This window comes from Myotis lucifugus, unplaced genomic scaffold, assembly GCF_000147115.1.
Source record: "Myotis lucifugus unplaced genomic scaffold, Myoluc2.0 scaffold_17, whole genome shotgun sequence".
Lineage (NCBI taxonomy): Eukaryota > Metazoa > Chordata > Mammalia > Chiroptera > Vespertilionidae > Myotis > Myotis lucifugus.
In genome coordinates, this window is record NW_005871065.1 from 14,155,679 (window position 1) to 14,179,459 (window position 23,781).

Genomic DNA, 23,781 nt, shown 5'->3' on the forward strand with positions numbered 1-23,781 from the left:
AATGGTCTTAGGCGACCCCTGTGAAAGGGTCGTTTGACCCCCAAAGGGGTTGCGACCCACAGATTGAGAATTGCTGATTTATGAGGACTCGGTGAATATTTACATGACTTTGGCAATGATAATTGGAAGGAAGACTTTCTAACAAAACCTCAAAGAGGCATTTTTGCCATAGATTAAAAAACAACAACTATTCTTAAAATATCAGCTTCCCTGCGATAAAAATCACTTAAGAATTTATGAAGGGGAAATAGGAAGGTGAAAATTGGTCAGGCTACTTCCTCCTTAATTCTGATTGAGGGCTCAATAAAACTCTCAGCATATGTGTTCAGTGCCCTAGCACTGCTGAGATTCCCAGGCATTGGGAGTAAACGACTGTGTTTTGGACTGAGAGGCCCCGCATGGCTCTGTGAAGCACTGTGGGTAACTCTTCTTTGGGTGGGCAGTGAAGGAGGACTCCATACTTTGCAAGTGGCAACAGCTCTTTTGACTTACTTTCCCTTAGGTTTCTCCTTTCATCATCATGAAGCTTGAAAAACTGGTATGAGAATCAGGTCTCAGGTGGAAAGGCTCCCTGGTTCATGCCGATCACACGCCTGAGGTTCTTTCATTGCTGGAGGGCAGGGAGCTTCAGCCCCGGGCTCACAGCAGGCCTGGCACAGTCCTTGCATATGGCATAGGGTGGCTTCCCTGTCTACTTCCCTCCCCTCACCCCTCCCCACCCCGACCACTAGTGAGAAGGGACTCTTTTTTTTGCAAAAACCCATCAAAGTGATGCTAAGTCCACACCCAGGCATTCAAATAATGCCACACCCAGGGGCACCAAAGCAATTCACTTGGGAAAGGAAAATCTATTCAACCAATTGTACTGGGACAACTGGATATACATATGGAAAAATAAGGAACTTTGACCTGTCTCGCACCATATACCCAAAGCAACTGAAGATGGAGCACAGATCTAACTGAAAAAGCTAAAATGATAAAGCTCCTAGAATAAAACACAGAGTCACAACCTTGAGGTGGGAGCGTATTTCCTAGGGAGGACACAAACCGTAAAAGAATGAACATTCATAAATTAGGCCATCAAAATTAAAATTCCTGTGCATTAAAAAAACACCCTCAAGAAAACTAACAGGAAAGTCACAGGCTGGGGAAAATAACTCACAACATATGTATATGACAAATGACCTGTATCTAGTATATAAAGAATTCCTGCAACTCAATAATGAAAAAGACAACCAAATAAGAAATGGACAAAAGACTTAAACCCTTCACAAAAGATGATAATAAAATGGCGGTAATAACATGAAGCAGCATACAATATCCTTTAAGAAATGCAAATTAAAGTCACAGGGAGATACTGCTGCCCACACGCTAGAATGGCTAACATGAGAGATGGGGAGTAGGGGAGGGGCAGTCAGAACTCTCATACTTTGCAGTGGGAGCATGAAATGGGACATCCTGTTGTGCAGTGTTTGAAAGGTTATGACTTAAGTATCTACCTAAGAGAAATGGAAACAACATGTGCAAGAATGTTTACAGCAGCTTTATATGTAATAGCCCCGAACTGGAACCGTCCTGGATGACCATCAGTGGAATGGACAGGCAAACGGTGGTACATCTGTTCAGTGAAATCTTACTTACTCAGTAACACAAAAGGAACAAACTCCTGATATACGCAACAGCATAGATGCATCTCAAAACTCTACACTGAGGGAAAGAAGCCAGACCTTCCCACTCCCCAAACCCTACATGTGTAAAGTTATAAGTGAGGTAAACTGTGTTATGATGGAAATCAGACCAATGTCTACTTCCGGGGAGCAGGAATTGAGGGGGAAGGGTAGCAGCAATGCTTTCTGCTTCGATGCACATTTGGTAAGACTGACTGGACAGTACGCTTCAGGTCTGAGCATTTCATTGTGTGTAAATTCAATCTCAGTTAAAAAGAGGAAGTTATTGGAGGAAGGTGGTGGAAGAGTACAAACATGAAATGTACAAACTTCAAGTTTGTAGGATAAATAAATACTAGGGATGTAATGTACAGCATGATGACTATAATTAACAATACTGTATGATACATAGGCCAGTTGTTGAAAGAAAGAGCAGATACTAAGAGTTTTCACATTTTATCTTATATAGATACAATAAAAAATTTTTTTCTTTATTGTATCTATATGAAATGATAGATGCTAAGTAAACGTATTGTGGTCATCATTTCACAATATTTATGAGTCAAACCATTATCCTGGACACCTTAAACTTATACAATGATTATATCAACTATATTTCAATAAAACTGGTGAAAATAAAAGTTAAATAAAAGCCACAGACAAAATAATGCCATGTTGAGTATTGGTTGCAAAAGAGCTTTGTTTAGCTTGTAAGTGCTGGAGAAGACAGGCAATGCCTAATGAGGGGCTGATGGCCTGGGCTCCCGAGCACCTCCCACAGGCCCAACCTACAGGTGCAGCAGCAACCTGCATCTGGGACAGAGGTGGGCAAGGATGGTGAAGAAAGGGGATGAAGAGGAAGACCTCATTGCCTATCTGAAATGGATTCTGAAAGACTGCAAATGAGGGCAGGACTCAGAGAGAAATATGTTGCAATAACATCTGGAGAGGATTAGATGGTAAAAATTGCTCCCTTTGTGGTCCTCAGGCTTAAGTGACATTGATGCTCAGTGAATACTGGTTGAATGCATGTTCTTCTGGAGGAGCCTTCTTTCCTACCTTAATATCTACTTTATCTACTTTAAACTCATCTTCCTGCCGTAACCAGCTAGTCCTGGGCAGGCATGAGAAAGGCCAAGTGGCAGCGGCAGGCCTGAGGAGATGATGCTGGAAAAGGATGCTGCAGGGATTATGCTCGTCTTAGTCAGCTCAGGCTGCCCTAACAAAATACCATAGACTGGGGGACTGACAGCACACATTTATTTCTCCTGGTTCTGGAGGCCAGAAGTCTAAGATCAAGGTGTAGGCGGCTACTTTGGTTTCTGGTGAGGCCTCTGTTCCTGGCTTGTAGACAGCCACCTTTTCTCTGTGTTCTCACATGGTCTTTCTTCTGTGGAGAGAGAGAGAGAGAGAGAGAGAGAGAGAGAGAGAGAGAGAGAGAGAGAGAGAGCGCGCTCTGGTATCTCTCCCTCTTCTTATAAGGACATGAATCCTGTCAGATTGGAGCCCTACCCTTATGACCTTGTATAACTTTACTTTTATAAAGTACAGTTACATTTGGGGTTAGCGCTTCAACACACATATTTGGGGGGACACAAACACTCCATCACAATGCCCGAGGGACGAACTTTGCAAAGACTACTGGGTGTGGGAGAAACCTGCTTCTTCCCTGATGGTGAGTAGCTTTTAGAAAATAGCCTCTTGTCTCCATTAACCAAATTGGCTTTGGATCAGAGATAAGCACTTTTATTTCTTCAACCTCCTGAGCTAGCCAGTCCTTCCTACTGGAGCAGCTCTGTTCCAGGCACCCAAGTCATTCATCATGAGTTCGATAGCTTGTAAGTCAGGGCATGGGCCTAAATGAATTAGAGAAAGTCGGGCTCCATGCTTTTAACTGATTGCCAGGATGAGGGAGAATGGCCTACGTGATTCCCCTCGAGGCTTTGTCACATGTGTGACAGAAAGAAAAGTGAGCTGTTTCTTGAACAAAGCCCAAAGGGGCAGGAGCAAGGAGAAAGCAAACCATCATCTACATCCGGGAAAGGGATTCAGAGCAGTTAGAATTGATTATCCTGATCATTTTTCAACTCTTTGTCCGAGGTCCATGCAGTTGTTTGCAGTTCCTTTCCATCTAGACTGGTTTCCTTGCTGACACTGTAGGTGACTGACACCTCCTGAGACTGGACCTGTGACCTCACTGCTCACTGGTTTCCATTTCCTCTCTACCCACCCTACCCTGCCCTCCCTGTGGAAGGAGCTGAAGGTCTCATTCGGGAGCAGAGCACAGACTGGGCCTCCGGATGAGGCTGGGAGGACCCTGATGGAACTTCTGGATTCAGCTGGATTTTAACCTTGAATTTTAAAAAATGCATATTGACTGCAAGAATGAATTGCACTGTCTCTAAAGCCAGTAACAATACTATGTCAATAAGTCATTTTTAAAAAATGCCTCAAATCAGTATCTGCTGACTTTGTGAGGAATGTTTTTCTTAGCCTTTGTTTTACTCGTTATGATTCCTTACTATGAAAAAGAATTTATATTTAGTAAATAAAACAACTACAACCCCACCCCCCACCACCACCACCACCACAACCACCAAGCAAACAAACAGACTTCCAGACTCTTGCTAGTGCCAGTCAGCTCAGGCAGCCCCCGAGAGCCTGCCCTCAGGATTCCACTAACTCAAGCAAAGTGGAAACACAGAGAAAGATTTACTTAATTCTCTGCCCTCAGGGGCCCTAGCTGCTTCACCCATCATTTCCCAAAGATTGTGCCTCTAGATCAGGGGTGGGCAAACTTTTTGACTCGAGGGCCACAATGGGTTCTTAAACTGGACCGGAGGGCCGGAACAAAAGCATGGATGGAGTGTTTGTGTGAACTAATATAAATTCAAAGTAAACATCATTACATAAAAGGGTACGGTCTTTTTTTTTTTTTTTTAGTTTTATTCATTTCAAACGGGCCGTATCTGGCCCGCGGGCCGTAGTTTGCCCACAGCTGCCCTAGATTCCCCCCTAACCTCTCCCACCAGCTTCCCTTTTTATCAGGTAAATGAACCAGGTATAAAAGATAAAAACAACCCTTTTTAATGGGCATTTGCTCTTCAAAAGGTTTTTTTTTTTTTTTTTTTTTTTTTTTTTTTAGCCCAGTTGAATATTCAAAGGATGGAATTGACAAAGACCCTCTTCTAGACCAAATGGTAGCCAGGCTCCTCTGAGCACTTGGCCTCTGTCCTTGCCAGGCAGGCAGAGCCCAGTCTTTGCAAGCGTCCTGCTAAGTCATTGCACAGTTCCCCACCCTTGACAACTGATCACCCTGGCCTGCCTTCAGCAAGAACCCTGTTAAGTTGATTTAGCAAGAAGCCTCCAAGCCTTGCTGTTTCCTCTTGTTTTCATCCACCCCTCCATCCCAACACCCATCTAAGCTGTAAATCCCACGCGTCCTTGTATTCAGAGTTGGTCTGACCTCTTTCCCCTATTGTGATAGTCTTGACATCTATTTCAATGTCTTGAATAATAGAGTCTTCCTTACTGTTTGAACAAGTGTCAGAATAATTTTTCTTTAGCAGCGTGAGAGCTCCATGAGGGCAAGAACTTTTGTCTTTTGGTTCCGCTAAGGCAGTGATGGCGAACCTATGACACGTGTGTCAGAGGTGACACGTGAACTCATTTTTTTGGTTGATTTTTCTTTGTTAAATTTAAATATAGAAAATAAATATCAAAAATATAAATCTTTGTTTTACTATGGTTGCAAATATCAAAAAATTTCTATATGTGACACGGCACCAGAGTTAAGTTAGGGTTTTTCAAAATGCTGACACGCCGAGCTCAAAAGGTTCGCCATCACTGCGCTAAGGTGTGCCCAGCACTGGAACAGTGTCAGGAACCCCGACCTCTCTCACTGAAGATTTGTTGATAAACAGATGCTGACATGAATAATTTCACTTGCTCTCTCCATCAATACTGAGGTAGGTTCTTATCCCAACATAGAAGAAAATGAAGCTTTCATGGTTTATGAGATTTATTCCTTGGCTACCTACTAGTAAGAAACACTCTATGGAGGGACTGTTCTTTGTTGTGTCTTATGTTACAAATATCTTCTAATACAGAGGAGTAAGAAATAGCTCCGAAGGAGGTAAACATAAATCTTCAGATAATAGCAAGAACTATGTTTATTGAGAATTTGCTCCACGCAGCCTCTAACTATACATTCACTTTAATCCTCATGGCAACCTAATGATGCAGGAGCTACTGGCAGTACTATTTTACTGGTAATAGTTTTATTGAGTATAGTTTAATATACAACCAACTGTGCCCATGTAAACAGTACAATTTGTAAATTTTGACATACATATAAACACCTGTGAAATCATCCCCACAATCAAGACAATAAGCATTATCATTACCACTAAAAAGAAACTATTAATCACACCATTTTACTGATAAGACCACTGATTTCATTTCTTTGATATCCCACAGATGCTCTGTGAGGAGCCAGGATTTGAAGCCATGTTGGCAAGATTTCAGAACCATCTCTCTCTCCACAACTTCAGCCTATGTGTCTCTTTCGCTTCCTCTCCTTTGTTCCCTCTGTCTGTCTCTCTCTTTCTCTGATATTACTGATCACTCTGTGTTAATGGCTCTATATTTAGATGCTCAACACTGTCATTCTAAACCAATAATAATGATAACAGCAATGACAGTTATAACTAATAGGTATCGCAAGTCACTATAACAAACTCTTAAAATATGGTGCCATAATCAGAGCAAGTGGCCCTTAAGAGCTCAGCTATGCCAGCAGGCTGACCCAGCTTTGAACACCAACCTACAAATTTACTGAGCAACCCTGGGTGATCTTAGCAAGCTTGCCGGGCCTTGTCATCCTCATGAGCAAATGCAGAGAAATGATGCCCATCTCAGAACTGGTGTGAGGACCACATGGAAGAATCACATGGCACAATACTTGATAATAGCCAGTACTCCAAAAATAATTATGATTATGAAAGACACCATAGCAATGTTGAAAATGGTACAGTGCCCCAAATTTTAAGCAATAATTTTTCTCTTTCAAGCATGCAGTAGTTTCTGCCCAGGTCAACAAATATACATACCAGATTTCAGTTTGCCACTCAGCAAACACTTTATGGAACACCAGATATACAGTAGTGTTGAGAAGGGTTAGAGAAAATTGGAAATGGTCAACATTTTGATTAATTTCCTTCTTTGTAATTAAAAAAATGTTTTCTTTGATTTCAGAGAGAGGAAGGGAGAGAGAGGGAGAGATAGAAACATCAATGATGAGAGAGAATCACTGACCAGTTGCCTTCTGCTGGGATCGAGCCCACAACCCCAGCATGTGCTCTGACCAGGAATCAAACCATGACTTCCCGGTTCATGGGTCGATGCTCAGCCACTAAGTTACACCAGCCGGGCCCTTCTTTGTAAATTTATTTTCAGTGAAATCCTCTTGAACAAAAGATATGACTCTTTTAGATGTTATTAGTTTAAAAAAGGAAAAAGAAGTCTTCATATAACCACCCAGGTGTCAGGCCATGTGTGAGTTTCACAGCCTCTCCCGCTGCACTGGCTTTGGATGCCCTGGCTCTCGTCCAGCACAATCATCATTGAGCAGATCAGCAAGAAATTTGAAAAACATTTTACAGGTCTTGTGGTCAATACAAAAATCAAGTAAGTGAATTATTATTGAAATAGTGAATTTGAACGTTGAAGAGATCACCAGGTCAAGGCTGGAGAGGAATTAATCAGTGTAAAAAGTGTGGTGGAAGAGTGCCAACTTAAATGGATTTTTTTTTATTAGCAAATGACAAATAATCACAGCCAGGGTTATTCATCTCTTTTTGATGTTACTGAAATATCATCTTGGAAACCCTGGTCTTCTAGACAAGCTCCAGGCAGTGGTCAGAATGCAAATAGCCTACTTTGGAAACCTGGTCATTTGCCTTCTGTTCGCTAAGGAGATGGGGCGGCTCACAGAGCTACTCTCCGTTCACTCTTACTCCTCAAGGGCTTGGCTGACACTATAGCACAGGGCAACGTAAGGCTGAAATAAGTTAGCCGGCATTTGTCCTTTCTTGTTTTTAAAGTGAGCATGCTAGGGGAGCAGGCCTTGTAATAGAGTGTGAATGCAGAAAGGAGTACAGCCACTGTCCTCATCTCTCGAGAGCTATACCTTTACCTCTACCAGGAGCAACTATGCATAGCCACATTTAAAAACTAAACAGTTGTGTATGGTGAAAAATACGCGCCCCATGAACAGTATGGACATAGAATATTTTCGTAACAGAGAAATTACTTTGAACTAGAGCCAAGTTACAGTGAGGTGGATGTCAAGCAAAGCTTTATGCAAGTGGTAGATTTTTGAACCGGACCTGGAGTTGGATTTCATTAAGAAGACTATAGAGAATGGCAAAAGCAAATAATCAGAGAATAAAATCCCATTTTGAATTCCAAATCTTGCCGATTGTGTTTTCCTCTCCCAGTCCACCGTAGCTCCTCCCGATCCCCAGCTGTCTTGGAACAGAATTCTTGCATTTTACCCATCACACCAACCCATCAATCTGCTGTTGGATTTCATCAATCATTGCACCTTTTGTTTATTAGCTAAATCTTGCTGGTTATAGAAAGGGCCCATGCAGAGGCGAGTGTTAAGAATGACTCGGTTTTTGGCTCATGCAGTTGGAGGGGTGGTGGTGTTATTCAATGAAGTAAAAAAATGTTTAAAAAAAGACCTTATTTGGGGGAAAGATCTGAGTTCAGTGTCGAATAGGTTGAGTTTGAAGTGACTTCAAGACATTTGGTGAAGTTAACTGTAGTTATCTTTGAGTGTTTTATTACAGAAAACTGTGTTATCTCTTTTTCACTTTTCTCTCATTTGCAAAGATCAGCAAATTTTGCAAAATACATAATGAGCATGTATTACTTTAAAAGCAGAAAAAGTCATGAAATAATAAAAAAACACGGAAAATTAAGGAGTTTTAATTAATAGCACTCATTATGAGGATTTATTTCCTTTTGATTCAATTAATTTATAAAAATGTAAACAAAGCACCGCATTTCAAGGTTTCATTGCATAGACTATCGTCAACTCCTGTAACACACTGTCTGTGTCGTGGTTCAAACGCAATACAAATTTATTACTTGTTCATATAAAACACAAAACTGGGCTCCTGATTAGTGAGCAGCCTCCTCCAAAGTAGATTCAAAGGCCTGGCACCTTTCGAGCCTGTGTCTTCTAAGGTGGCCACATGCGTCTGCATCAGCTGGTGGAAGATCCAAGAGCCTGGGGGGTTTGCAGGGCACTGTTCCTTGGGCCATGCCTGGAAGTGGCACAGCCACTTCTGCCTATGTATTCCATTGGCTAGAACTTCAGGGGAGGCTGGGAAATATATTCTAGCCATGCGTCCAGTAAGAAGAGGAAACAGATTTTGTGACAAGCTGGGAAAATTCTGTCTCAGATGCCATGTGTGTGCATTTAGTGTTTTCCCTCTAGGATGGCAGCTGGTTGGCATGTTTGTCTTTCTCTGACTGGCTTAGTTCGCTTAGCATAGTAGTCTCCAGTCCATCCATGCTGTCTCAAAAGGTAAGAGGTCCTTCTTTTTTACAGCTGCATAGTGTTCCATGGTGTAAATGTACCACAGTTTTTATCCACTCATCTACTGGTGGGCACTTGGGCTGTTTCCAGATCTTAGCTATTCTAAAACAACACTGCTATGAACATAGGGGTGCATATATTCTTTCTGATTGGTGTTTCAGGCTTCTTAGGAGATATTCCTAAAAGTCAAATGGCAGTTGCAGTTTTAATTGTTTGAGGAAATTCCACAGTTTTCCATAGTGGCTGCACCAGTCTGCATTCCCACCAGCAGTGTACTAGGGTTCCTTTTTCTCCATGTCTTCACCAGCACTTGTTGTTTGTTGACTTATTGATGGTAGTCATTCTGGCAGGTGTGAGGTGGTACTTCATTGTTGTTTAAGTTTGCATCTCTAGGATAATTAGTGACGTTGAGCATTTTTTTCATATGTCTCTTGGTCATTTGTATGTCCCCTTTGGAGAAGTGTCTATTTAGGCCCCTACCCATTTTTTCAGTTGGGTTGTTTCTCTTCCTTTTGTTGAGTTGTAGGAGTACTTTATATATTTTGGAAATTAATTCCTTATCAGATGTATCATTGGCAAGCATGTTCTCTCATGTAGTGGGTTCCCTTTTTCAATTTGATGCTGTTTGTTTGTTTGTTTGTTTAAATGCCATCTGAGAATATAGTCTTAATGGCAAGATGGTATCACATCTTATGAATGTAGTATATTTTTACATTGCCCCCTATTTTTAAACATTAGTTAGCTTGTAATTTCATGGCATTTCTACACTATTAGAGAAATTTCTATGAATATATTTTACATATATTTCTGAGCATTTTCTTGAAATAAATTACTAGGGGAGCTATACACAGTATATACACATATTTTAGGCTTTTTATACTTACAGTCCAATGGCTCGCCATGGAGGTTATATTAAAGACTATTTTGATTTAATAGTCCAATATAAGAACGTGGGTTCTGGGGTCAGAAGTGCGAATTTGGTGACCAGGCTGCTACTTACTGGCAGGGTAATCTGTGACTGTTTATAACCTCTTTCCAGGGCTCAATTTCTTTATTTGCAAAATGGGGATCATCACACCAACACGTAGCTTCTCTGGTGACCGTGGTGATTAATAGGCCAATACGGAAGTTCTTTGCAAGGTGTAAAGGCTGCACAAATGTTAGCTGTTAGTGTTACCGCCACGATTCCAAACAAGTTTCCTCCCTGGTTACCACTAGAAGTCTAACTGCCATTCCTTGGTCTGTGAACAGCCTTGGGGATAAAGGCAGTGTAAGTGAGGCTGTTTTGCAGAGCTATCCAGACCGGAGGAGGCGGCTCCCAAGCCTTCCACTGGAAATCTCCGTAAGGGGAATTTATGTCTCTCTGACATCTCGCACCAACACAGCATGGCCTGTGGGGAAAAGGGTCAGGGAGACATGCACAGCCAGCCTAACTCATTACCATAAATGTGCTTGGAATTGAAGAAGAAAATCAAGTAAGGGCAAATGGGTTAAAGGCACTGTCTGCAGCTGGCATTTACCTTTGCTGAGATTAAAATGTTCAGCTCAATGAATTGATGTCATATCTCTGTAGATCTGTGAGAACACATAATGAAATGAAAATGTAATGCAAATGCAAACTCCCCTCAAGAGAAGGTGGAATTTTTGTTCTTTCTCTGCCTATTTGAAAGAATTGTAAACATGGAGGAGGAAAGTGATAATGCTGGGTGGGGTGGGGCGGGGGTTGGGGGGGGGAGTGGCATGAAATGTTGCAGGGATGAGAAAGGCAAGAAAATGGCAGACAAATTGCCTTCTTGGAATCAGAGTCAGTTACCTGAGTTTTTCCTCATATGCACCCCCTGGGGCTTTGCTAGCGAGGAGGTGTGCACCAGAACACTGGAGATTGGGAACTATAACTATTTGAGGAAAGAGAGAGAGAAGAGAGGAGAAGGAAGGGAAGAAGGGAAGGAAGGAGGAAGGAGGAAGGAAGGAAGGAAGGAGGGAGGGAGGGAGGAAGGAAGGAAGGAAAGGGAGAACTAACTGAAGGCAGTCACAGCAGATGCCTTAAAAGAAAGCTTGAGATGTGGTAACTGGGCTTTTATGAATGTAAAACCCCAAACATGTTTTCAGTGATCTCTATAGTTTCAGAAGGGACTAACAGAGGTGTGAGGAAGAATTTTGAACAGAAAGGGGAGTTGTAATTTTATATTCTCCGAGACCTTTAAAGATAGAGTGCTCTGTAATGTTGAATGTGGACATGGCTGAGGGTGATGAAAGGGAGTTCAAGACCATTTTGGGTTTATTCAAATCCTGCCACCCTGGGGTGCACAGCTGGACTTATTTTCATGTATAGCTGGAAGCATGAAATGGAAGCCTAAGTATAAAATATAATTTTTATGAAAGTATACTAAGACTGAGAATAATTATATAGTGATCAGTGTTTATACATATTCTGCAAAGCATTAACATATTTTTTCCCCACAGAAAACTGATGAACAGTTTTATCCATTCATTTACTCAATAGGCATTTTGACTCTGAGGTGGACATTTGAACTGGACTATAAAAGGTAGAAATTTTATAGGCAGAGTAGAGGGAGCAGGATGACTATCCATATCAGCATACCAGATGATTCCATTTTTATTCCAGCTCAGAGTAGCAGAAGATCTGTTCTCAGAAAACAAATTTCCTATTGCTTTGATTATTATGCAGAATGTCACCTCAGGTCACCTTTCTCCCACCCAACATTTGATCTCGCCCCACATATGCTCAACTTCCCCCATGAAAAAGCCTTCAGATTAAATTATTTTATGTAATAACAAAAAGAGAAAGGCAACTATTCTCTGTTCTTTGATCATAACACTATTAAGCTAGAAATCAATGACAAAATGAAACTATAAAATTCCCTTGTGTGTTTTTTTAATATATTTTATTGATTTTTCACAGAGAGGAAGGGAGGGATAGAGAGTCAGAAACATCGATGAGAGAGAAACATCAATCAGCTGCTTCCTGCACACCCCCCACTGGGGACATGCCTGCAACCAAGGCACATGCCCCTGACTGGGCCTGAAGCAGACACTGCTACTTATCACCCAACCTTCAGTCCGCAGGCCGACACTCCATCCACTGAGCCAAATCGGTTAGGGCAAAATTCCCCTGTTTTGAAATTTCAAAATATACTTTAATTAATGACAGGTAAAAGGACAAATCATAATGAAAATCAGGAAGTATTTTAAATGAATGATAAATAAGATACTACATTTCAAAATGTGTGGGATGCAGCTAAAGCAGAACGTAGATTCAAATGCATGGTGTTAAATGGACCCATTAGAAAGAAAGATTGAAATTACATTGAGATGTTTGACAAAGAAGAGCAAAATAAAATTAAAGTAAGTAGAAGAAGCATTAATAGTAAGAGCAAACATTAATGAAATAGAAACAAACAAAAAATCAACAAAGTCAAAAGGTTTTTTTTGGTGTTTTTTTTTTAGACTAGTAACATTGACAAACCTCTGGTGAAATTAAAAGAGGAGAAAGAGTCCAAATTCACAGTGTCAGACCTTAAAAAGGTGATGTCACTACAGATTCAACAGATTTACATGTGTCTCCTATTTTTACATGTTATTTTAATTACTAAAGTATTTATATATATATTTTCTCAATATATTGCAGGGAGTACTTATTATGTAGACCACACAGCTAGTGTTTACTCAGTGTGTATCCCTGTGTTTGTTTGTTGGGTTTGGTTTTTTTTTTTTTTTTTTTGCTATAATATGCTTATTTACAAGGAATATGGTATTTTTCTCAATTATATTTCAATTAAATTTAAGGATTATCTTAAACCATAAATGACTTCTATATAATGTAAGAGTAATTACTTTATCATTAGATCCATGCAATATTATTTCCTGAAAGTTTGGAAGTATTAGGACTAAATGCTACTTGAATTTTTAAAAGTAAAAAAAAAAAGTGAAGATGGCAAATGTGAATAAGTTAATGACCGGGAAAGGTGTGAGGTAGAAATGGTAAAGAAGTGGTGAGACTTGTAAACTGGAATGGTCATAGTATTAAAGATTCAAAGTAGAAAAGCAATAATTCCACGCAAATCACTTTATTTATTATAAGTAAAAAGATTTATATGCAAACATTTTTACAGAGATCATCTTATGGGGTTCATTTGTGATCTTGAAAAAAATATACAACTCCTTTGGGTTTCAGTTTCTTTTTCCAGTAGATGAGCAAACGGGGCAAGATTAATTTCAAATCTTCAAAATAAGATGATTTTTACTATTTTAGAAAGGGAACATTTTATAATAATTAAGAGCATAGACTTTAGAGTCGTAAATTCATTCAGCAAATTATTTATTAAACAACTACTATGTGCCAGCACTGTGTTAGATCCTAGAGATATGGTCAAGGTCTCTGTCATCATAGAATTTATCTTTTATTAAATACCAACCAGGTAACAAATTACATAAAGAAGTGGGATTGTGAAACATGCTATGTGGTGATAGGGTGTTGTGATGCAGATGAAAAGAAGGTGTTTGAAAGTGTCTTTGTACTGTGCCTAACTCATTATAAAGTTCCAATAAATGCTGGTTGAGATTTGCATTATTAATGATAATAAAAACCTCATCACAATTTTATGTCAGCCTACAGGGATGTTGTTCTCTAGTCAGGACACATTTTGCTGCAAAAGGTATAAACTCAGCTGAAATTGGCTTACACAAAAAAGCAATGTATCTGCTCGGGTATTTCAGAAGCCCACAGGCAGCTTATGGGCAGTTTGGCTTGGGGACTTGAAGGATGTCATCGTGTTTATTTGCTTTTATGTGTTTCCCCTTCTCCACTACTGGAGATAAGCACCAGGAGAGCAAGCACTATCTCAGCTCATGTGGGTGTGTGTGGAGGGGGGGGTGTGGGGGGGCGGACAGTGCAGGAGTGAATATGTTTGTTGATTGCTGATTGCTACTTAGGTGACTGGGCCTGAAGCAGACACTGCTACTTATCACCCAATATATATTTTCCTCTTTGTGCTTTTAGAAATACGATTACCATAGGTTTTAGCTGGACACATGGCCATCTAGCTAGAGAGCGTGTTTCTCAGCCTTCGTTGACGCCAAGAGTGGCCAATTTTTCAACAGTGCGATGTGAGTGGACGTGATATATGCAACTCCCGCATCGCTTTAAACCATCACCTGCCCTCTGCTTGCTCTGTCCCTTTCCACCTGCTGAAATGGAGACACAGGGCTGGTTGTATCTGCTTCATCTATGCAGATAGTATTCTAGCAGCCTTTCTCAACCTGGAATTCCAGGAAAGCATTAAGCCCTAATGCCTTCAGGCATTCATCATCTATAATGCACTAAGCTCTTTCTTCTGCATTTAGAATGATACTAGCTGTATGTCATGCTTGGGAGAATAGAGAAAGATTGTGAGGCTGAAGCAAGGTGAAAGCAACCCGGACCCCGGGGTCACCGTGTGGAGCAGAGAGCTGTGTGTCTGGGATCTCTTGCCGACTCTGGACTTTGTCACCTTACTACTGCATGCTTGAACTTCACTGTTACAGTAGCTCAACTCTGTAACTGGGGGCTGAGACGGACTCTTTGTGAGCAGCCTTGACTGGGAGTGGGGAAGGCTGACACTCACAGGTAAAATTGGAGTGGTGCACTTGGCAGGCAAAACAATACTTGCTACAAGCACACACCTCGCAGTAGAGCTGAAAGAGCTAGTTTTTTCCATTTCAAAAGTCTGTAGTGGGAATAATAGTCATCATTTTCCCCCTTGAGCATTACCTTTCCAGGTCAAAAGTCATAAAGCACAATAGACCCTTCTTTTGCTCAATTACATATTTTTCTTTAAATATAAACATTTCTTGCTAGTCAGTGAAAATGGCAATATGACTGTGTATAAGTGTCAGGATAACTCGGGAAAAGATATTAACTCACTTAGAATTTATTGATTTCCCTTCCATGTACATGTATAAACATGAAATCGTATATAGATAAATGATATACCTACTCTATTACATTTTTCAATTTTCTTTTCCTATAGTTTGAGTTAAAGATCCCAAAGTGGTTTTCTAGTGTCTTATGTTTTCCTCTCCCCTCACACCACTGCAAATTGCTGTGTCTTGCGGAGCTCTTTGTATGGTGAATAATGTGTTTGGTCTACCAGTCTTCTTGCTATGCTTCATTTATCTCAGGCTTGCTAAATGGCACTCATGCTGCTGGCCTCAGCACCTAGTGCAGTCAGAAGCCTGTAACTCAAGCTAGTTTTTATGCAAAACCAGCTTGCATACAAGTGACCTCCCAGAGACCACCAGAGATGGAGCTGCCTTGAATTCCAAGTGCATGGTTGAGTGTGGTGGCCTCACCCATGGGAATCAAACACGGGCTGGGACACAAGTGTGGGAAAGAGGCAGTAAGAATTTTCTTTAAGGAGGTATTATGAGGGGGAGACCGAAACATAATCCTGAATAGAATATAACGTGAGCATTTGTGCCCAAGCCGCTAGGCTGAATTGAACTTTATTTTCTTCCTCCTTTTGGTTGCAGAAATAATATACTCATTGTAAAAACAATTAGAAAATTCAAAGAAACAAAAAAAGCACGAAAATTCTACCAGCCAGCGATTACCACTGTGTACAATTTTAACTTTATGTTCTTTTAGAATTTTGCTTATGCAAAAACATACATATGAATGTGTGAAAATAGTATACTCTCTTGTATCCTGCTTTCTAGACTCTCTCTGAAATACTGTAATATTTTTATATTTCCACATTTCAATAAATCCAAGCGGTCCATGTTGTTGTTTCAGAGTTGCCTTCAAGACCCGGAACCATGAACCCAAAGTACCATTCCATTCTGTCTTTGTGTTTCTTGATGGGTATCCAGGGGAATCTAATACACAGCCCACGGTTATACTCTTGAAATCTCCTTCCTCTTTGATTTTGTTTTGTTTTGTTTGCCCCGAGAACTGCTGAAGAAATCTTTCATGTCAAACTCCCCCTGTTTCCTTCATTCCCAGAGCTGCTTTGCCCACCCCCTTTCTATCTGTTTATGTGGAGCAACATGTTTTCTCAGATAAGTCCTCCCCCTCGTGCTCTGCCTCTGTGGCCTGGTCCCCTTGTTAATTTTCCATTCTCCAAAGTCTGCGTTAGCAAAGAGAAGGGACCCTGCCCGGAAAGTCTAGGGCACTCTGCTGAGGACCGAAGCAGCGAAGGACTGAGGAGGCAAGGACAACCTTCTCGTAGATGGAGGGTTAGTAAAGGAGAAACAGTGTAACACGTAGGAGTTAATAAAGTTATCGCTGCAACATTAATATGTTGGGAAAGTTTTTATGACAAAAAACAAGTGCACAAATACTGTCATTTTTAATGGCTAGATGTTGCATCATTCCATACAGAGATGTTATCTATATATTTACTCTCTTTTCTATTTTTAAATATTTAATTTGTTTAAAAACTTTAGTTAATGCTATGAACATCCTTGCACATCCATTTTTGAGTCGTTTTCAAATTCTTTACTAAGAACAAGTTTCATGAGATGGGGTTGCTGAGTCCCAAGGTCTGCACCTTAATGGAAAATGTTGCCTTTTTGTCCTTCTGAAAGATTTAGTGATTTGCCTTTCATTAATTTTGTATATTACTGACCCCACGAATATCATTCGTTTTAATAGACGAAAGTAGTACTTGCTAGTATTTTATTTATTTAATCACTAGTGAATTTGAAAATTTCTGTTTTTATTGTTATTGACCGCTGTTGGTCTGATTTTTGGCATTGTATACTTATTTCCTTTTGAGTCTCTATTGTAATTTAACGTTTGGTTACACAGAGTAAGGTGTCAGAGTTAGAAAATGTTTTCAAGATGTTACTAGCCACAACCAATCATGTGAAATTTATCGCATTGCAATCTTTTCTTTGCCTTTCTTTTCAACTGTTTATCTCTGTACCTCACAAAGGAAATAAAACAACTTCAGAGGAATGAAATAAATCTATCCAATAATTTTTCTAAATCCAATCTTGTCCTTAGTATATTTCTCTGGTCATCTAAAGGTCAGGAGCCTATTATCATTAAGGAATGAGGTCATGAGGATGGGTTAGCAACCCTGAAAGAGGGGAAGCTCAGGAGCCACAGCAAATTAGTGATAGCAGCACCTGCACAGCCAGTCCCGTGCAGTGGCAGGTAAGGAAAGGTGGTACAAAAAAGAGTACATGCATCTCCCAGAGTTCCAGAGGAAAAGAAAGCCATGAACCCAGCTCTGGCTATGAATCCAGTGCCTTCTTCACAAAAATAAAAAACAAGAAACCAAAAGTAAAGAAACTCTAAAGAGCTAAGAGGAGAGCGCAGGACTTACTGCATCTTCTGTCGGACAGCTATGGCTGGTAGAGGTGGCAGGACAGGTTCAAATCTTCTCTCTAGCACCAATAAAAGGCTGATTTGGTCATAATGTGAAAAGTTATGTTTATGGCCAATGCTGTGGTGGGCCAAAGAGATCCTGTCTTTTTTGTTCTGTTTTTTGTTTGTGTGTGGTGTTTTTTTTTTAAGGTTTTGAAATTAATTTTTAGAGAGAGAGGAAGGGAAAAGGAGAGAGAGAAACATCGATGTGAGAGCAAGGCATCAATCGGCTGCTTCCTGCATGCTCTATACCAGGGATCAAACCCACAACCCAGGCATGTGCCCTGACCCGGAATCGAACCAGCAACCTTTCGGTGTCCAGGACAATGTTCAACCGACTGAGCCACACTGGCCAGGGTGAGATCCTGCTTTTTAAGTATTTGGTGCTTTAGTTACACTTTGTGTCCTATATTCTTTTCTCTGACAATCGAAACCCCAGTCATCCTGGAAGGCTGGTGCCACCTCACTCCCCTCTTCCTCCAAGAAGTGTCCCAGGCAGGACAAGCCATAGGGAATGCTTCAGGATTCAGAGCCTGTCTCACCCAACTTCTACAAAACTGTCCTACAGAAAGATGCAACTAATATTTGTTGATGCGCTAAGTGCTTCCACATAAGATATCTTATTTAATCCTTACCATCATCCTGCCAGGTAGGAGCTATTGGCCCATTTCTCAGATGAGAAAACGGAGACCAGGAAGAGTTAAGCAATTTCTCAAGATCCCACGGCTTAGTTGGGCTGGGATTTCAATTCTGGTTTCCCAGCTTCAGAGCTGGTGCTCTTTTCACAGTGTCGCACTCCTCCTGGGTTTGTTCAACACAACCCGGTCGTGGGCGGAAGAGCTTCGCACAGAGGAGAACGATCGTCACTGACAAGCTTATTCAGGAACACTGAGAAAAGACAAGCTGGATTATTTTGGCAAGTTCTTACTAACCAAACCCCATGGTGCCTATGTTCTTGGGCAAGGACTGCTTTAAAAAAGCAAACTCAACAGGAAAAGAGAGGCTGCCTTTCCCCTAATGCCAAAATTGATGGGATTTCAGGGAAAAAATGAATGGACTTGTGATTGTCTTCTGCTGGCAAAATAGCCAAGTAGAATTTTCAGGGGCTATACATATAAATTGTTTATTCAAAATCATGGTACTTAATGCACCGAGGGCTTTTACATTCCTACAGGATTTGACTGTTTCTGCAGGAAAATGTTAAATGTGGGAAGAAATAATGAGGTTCCCTAAACATTTTGCAGATGACATTAAGTGCATTATTGCTTCATTAGAAAAGAAAAGAATCGATTTTATATAACAAAACAAATGTGCAGTGCCACATACGGCTTCGTATAGCTGCCTTCCTATTAAAACCACTTCCACTGCAGGTGGGAGTCCAGCTTCATTAAGCATCCATAAGGTCAAGTTATTCCACTGATAGATCACCTACGGTACTTAGCACATTGCCTTTGCTTTCTTCAAGAGCTCTTTGCCACTAAAGAATTCAAAACCAAACCAAACAAATACAAAATGGGAATAGTTTATGGGTGTCAAATTTGCAAACCACCATTTGAGGATGTGTCTGCTTCAGAATGCCAGAGAATATAGTTGAACTTTCCATAAAGAAGAATGGCTTAAGAAAGAGATTTTGGAGGTGGATAGAATTGTTCAGTTGGTTGAAAGAATAGGAGAATCTGCCAAGTTTCATGAATTCATACACAACAAGGGAATTACTTAAGCCTAATGAAAAGAATTCTTTTAAAAATTTTTAATGGTGGTTAAATATACTTGACATAAAATGTGGTACTTTAACTATTTTGAAGTGTACAGTTCTGCAAAGTTCATACTATTGTGCAACTATCCCACCATCTAAATTTAGAACATTTTTTATCATCTCCAACTGAATCTCTGTGCTCATTAAACAAAAACTCCCCATTGTCCTTCCAGTCCCAGATAACCATAGCCTCTTCTTTACTTTCTGTCTCTATGAATTTGTTTACTCTAGGCACCTCATATAAATGGAATCCTGGAATATTTGTTCTTTTGTGACTGGCATACCTCACTTATCATAGTGTTTTCAAGGTTTATCTATATTGCATAATGTGTCAGGATTTTCCTCCTTTTTAAGGCTGAATAATAGTCCACTGTGTGTATATACCACACTTGCTTCTCCATTCAGTTATCAATGGACATTTGGGTTGGTCCACCTTTTGGCTATTGTGAATTGTGCTCCTATGAACATGGATGTACAGAATCTGTTTAAATCCCTGCATTCACTTCTAATCCATTCAGCAAACTTTATTGAACATCTACCATGTACCAGATCCTGGATTAACAGTGTCCTAAGGATACTGTTAAATATACTTGCTTACAACTTGTCATTCTTAGATTGGCTATCTTTGTTTAAGCCCTAACCTGTACCATCAAAACGTAAACCAGACTGAGAAAGTAATATCCCCACCAAAGTCATTGATCAAATACATGTCTATTGAGGCTGGCATCTTAAGTTGGAGACACAGCACAATATCCAGGGACAGATCATTAAAATACAGATTGTAAGGCCACATAGACTATGGGACCAGGCCAGGCATCTATGTTTTTAAAAGCCCCTCAGTGAGTCTGATGCGCATTTAGGTATGAGAGTTACTGAAAAAGATAGAGACCTGGCTCAAACCTGGCTCCATCACGGACCAGATGTGTGACGTCAGGTAATTCACCTATCAGCTCTTTGCCTCAGCTTCTCATCTGTATATTGGGTTTTGAGGAAGTGACTGTGGAGCTCTTGGCTCATAATTTGACACCATTTTCAGCAGCACAGAATGTTTGAGATAGATGGCTCATTGTCTGTTGCACAGTTATGATTCTCAGCTCCAACTCTTCTTTGTTCACAGGAAAGGCAGATGGAGGTTGAGAAATCGCTCAGCCCCCTGGCTTCCCAGGCAGCCTGTCGAGCTGTTCTTGAAGTACCAGCTTTCTGCCACTGGAGGTCCTTGAAAAAGATTCCGGACTGGTTGCTGAGGGAGCCAAGCCCGTCATGGGAGCAGACATACCCTGGTTACCACAGGTAAGGAAGAGCAAGGGGAAGACAATGGGCTCAGCTACCACAGCCTGTCGTTCTGCAGGAAACTCAGACCCATCCCCATAACCGTTTATCGACTGGTCTTGGTCTTTCAACAGAACTAGGAAGGAGGAATCAGGAAACAAATGCCTTCAAATATTTTATTGCACACAGATAGATCAAGTAATTTTCTCTGTGATCCATCACAGTACATTTGCTGAGAAAAAGAGATAGTTGTTGCTTTCACAGAATGATAATTTTTTTCCCCAGACACACAGGCTGATTTAGTTCCAACTTTGTGGCAGAATTCCTTAAAAACCATATCTTTCACATACTTTGGAGCAAGGTATCCGGCTCATAAATTCTGAAGAAAGGATTCTGACAAAATATGAGATAAATCAGAACAATATTACATTCTTTTTTGGCAAGAGCTGTAAATGTTTAAGAAATTAGCCTAAAGAAACTGCAAAGCTAAGGTGAATTTTTCATGTTGGTTACTAAGGTATTTTGTAGTGTTCAAACCCGAAAATCAACAAAATGTAGAAGTTATCAGAACATATCTATCTGATATGAAAAAATAATTTAGTGAGTTGACTACACACCATTTTTCTAATAGGATTGGAGAAATGTCCTCACAAATCCTCTTAGCTTTTCTAAGAGATAGCTATGGGCAGGTGAATGGTTTCATTAAAAATGGGATGGAAGAGGCTAAGTGATTCCTGAAAGATGATCCAGCTGATAGGGAAGTGCATGAATTTGTGTCAATTCTCCTAAATTTGGCGGTTATTTTTATAAACACTGCAAAAATAACAGCTGCGATCTACAGGCACTGACCACATTTTCAACTGGTGTCTCTAAGCAAGATGCACAATGAATAGAATGAATGGCAGATGAGTAGACCAGTCAGTGCCCAGCTATGAGGCTGGCTGAGCTTGTTCTGTTGGCCTGGCTGCATAAGGCTTTGAAAGTTTTATCCCAGCCCCATAGAAAGTGCTCATTGTCACATTTCTCTAGAGCAGCGGTTCTCAACCTGTGGGTCGCGAACAATGAAAATACATCCTGCATATCAGATATTTACATTACGATTCATAACAGTAGCAACATTACAGTTATGAAGTAGCAACGAAAATAATTTTATGGTTGGGTCACAACATGAGGAACTGTATTTAAAGGGCCAGAAGGTTGAGAACCACTGCTCTAGAGCTTAAAAAGCTGCAAAAGGAGCTAAATTCAACTAAGATAAAAACGTCGACTATAGTGTAGATTTGAGTGGGCAAGATATAAGCATGGGAACCAGTTTAAAGACTTAAGGACTATTGTAGTTGTTCAGGTAAAAGACTATGGCCTGATAAATGCAGACTCAGTAGAGATGGAAATAAGGGATCAATTCAACTTGGTGTTGTCAGAATGGTGAAAAGATGAGGAATCAAAGATGACTGCCATGGTGTTTGACTTGAGTGACTAAGTTAATGTTAACTGAGCTTTGGAAAAGAAGAGGGCAAGTTTTGAGCAAAGATTATTGATCTGCTTTTGGACATAATTTGTTTGTTGACAGTTGTGATGTTTCAGATACTGAGGTCTAGGAGGCAATTGGATAGGTAAATTTGAAGGCCAGTGTGATAGAATTCTAAGACTCTCAATGACTCTCTTGCCCGTGTATAACCTTCTCCTTTTGACTGTGTTTGGCGTGAGTTGTGACTTTTTCTAGAGTATGGCACAGGTGATAGGATACCACTCCCATGACTAGGTTACATCAAAGGTAAAGGAATTTGGACTAGATGTATAGATTTAGGAGTTCATATAATAGGAAAAAAGACTCTGTTTTCTTCCAAATCTACCATGAAGGTTGATGCAACCACTGGGTTTCTAATACTAATGTTAAAAGCCATCTTTGCTTATTGCTCAAGACATTTGGGACCTGACTATGGCACATGTGAGGCAGGATAGCGGAGCTTAGCTGCTGCCCCTGAGACAGGCCCTGGCCTGGATCCTGGCAATCTAGTGTAGACAGTTACTGACGGATATTTGGGAAAACTTCTCATTGGCATTTTTCTATCATGTCAGCACAACCATCTTTAAAAATATATACATTCCACCTCTGGGCTATTCTAAATATATGTTCATTCAAAACAAAAGCCCAGATATAAGCATTTTTAACCTTCCTTACCTATCACCATGCAAATATCTACTCATTACTCCAGATTTAGATTATTCCCCCTCTCTTTTCTAAAACCTCTCCTAAATAATCGAAGTTTCTTGAAATCTCTGAAATGTTTTATTATCTTTTCTGAGACTTACCACTGCTTTCCTGTCCTTTCCCAAGCATCACAATACTTGGAAATAAATAGCATCTCATAACTGTAGGTGGATTTGGTTTTAATTTACAGAAGTTCTCTCATATTTACAGATCAGAGACTTGGGTTTCTGATATTTCCAGTTCACTGACTGGAATGTTTGCCCCATGAATCATAAGAAGGGTATGGGAGGGGCCAAAGGAAGGGGGCTACAATGCTCGATGGGAGAAGAGTAACAACAAATGGGGGAAGGGAAGCAGCCTGCAAAAAAAATGCTCATATTTTCTTCTTCCAAAATGTAAATGCTGTGAATACTGCCCTTTGGACCAAACATATGTCTCAAGTCACCATTTAGCTTCTCTTTTGGAAGATTGTTGAATATATTAACCTCACACTTTACTTCAACACACTTTAATTAAGCACCTATTATGTGCTAGGCCATGGGCTTGGCACTAGATGATATAAAAACAAACAGGAGACAGCAGGTGAACTTAGGAGCTCACAGTCTCTGGGGGTGGGAGAGAGCACCTCATTGCAATGTGGTTAGTGTTCAGTGGGGGTCACTGAGCAAAGTGGGGAGGGCAGGCCTTAGCTTATGACTGCAGGACATTTTCTTTCTAATCCCTTATAAAGGCACCATAACTTCTCTATAGCTTTGGGAGAAATAGAAATGTGTGCCATGTTTGTGTTTTACCTAAGTAATTTTATAGTTTGAAAACAGAACTTTAAAACAAGAGCATAAAAGCTTGATGTCCAGTGGTTATTAACTATGACTGACCACCACTTATACTTAT